We start from the raw sequence: 826 nt of genomic DNA, 5'->3' as shown, positions 1-826 counted from the left end.
GTGGTGGAGCAGAGGGGCGTCAGGGCCACCGGGGTGGAGGAGGGGGTGCCGCGGTGACGTGGGTGGCATGGGGCGGCGGCGGTCGGGCATGGGGCAGCCCGGGGCGGCGCGGCGCGACGACGATGATGGCGCAGGGCGGGGAAGGGGGTCACCGGGGCTGCTGGGGCGGCGTGGCAACGGGGGTGGCGCGGGCGGCGGCGTCTCGGGCGCGGGCGGAGAGAGGAGGGGACGGATAGAGATGTGGGGCGCGAGCGGGCGTCGATGGATTTTAGTTAGGGCACGGTTCTTTGCCGTCTGCTAGCAGACGGCAAAGATCCTAGCTAACGGACATTAGTTTGGCCACTTTCTTTGCCGTATTCTAGCGGACGGCAAAGAAAGTGTCTGTTAGGTGTTACTTGTTAGTGGGCCACCCTCATTCTTTGTCGTCCGCTAGTGGACGATAAAGATTCTATGGCGTTCGCTGGCGGACGACAAATAGCTGGTTGACGAGAAACATGATCTTTGCCGTCAGCTCTTTCTTTGCCGTAGGCTTCTGTTAAGCTGAGGGCAAATACCTTCTTTGCCGTCAGCAAGCAGACGGCAAAGATCTAGATGACGGCAAAGATCCTGACTCCAGTAGTGAGAGAGAGAGAGAGAGAGAGAGATCAAACACATAGCTACTAGTACATACCCTCAGCCCCGAGGGTGAACTACTCCCTCCTCATCATGGAGAGCGCCAGGATGAAGAAGATGGCCACCGATGATGGATTCCCTCTCTATCAGGGTGCTGGATTACGTTCCTGATTAGTTTTTTGTGGCTACAGAGGCTTGCGGTGGCGGAACTCCG

This window comes from Triticum dicoccoides, chromosome 1B (genome assembly GCF_002162155.2).
Source record: "Triticum dicoccoides isolate Atlit2015 ecotype Zavitan chromosome 1B, WEW_v2.0, whole genome shotgun sequence".
Classification (NCBI taxonomy): Eukaryota; Viridiplantae; Streptophyta; class Magnoliopsida; order Poales; family Poaceae; genus Triticum; species Triticum dicoccoides.
Note: the sequence above shows the minus strand (reverse complement) of the source record.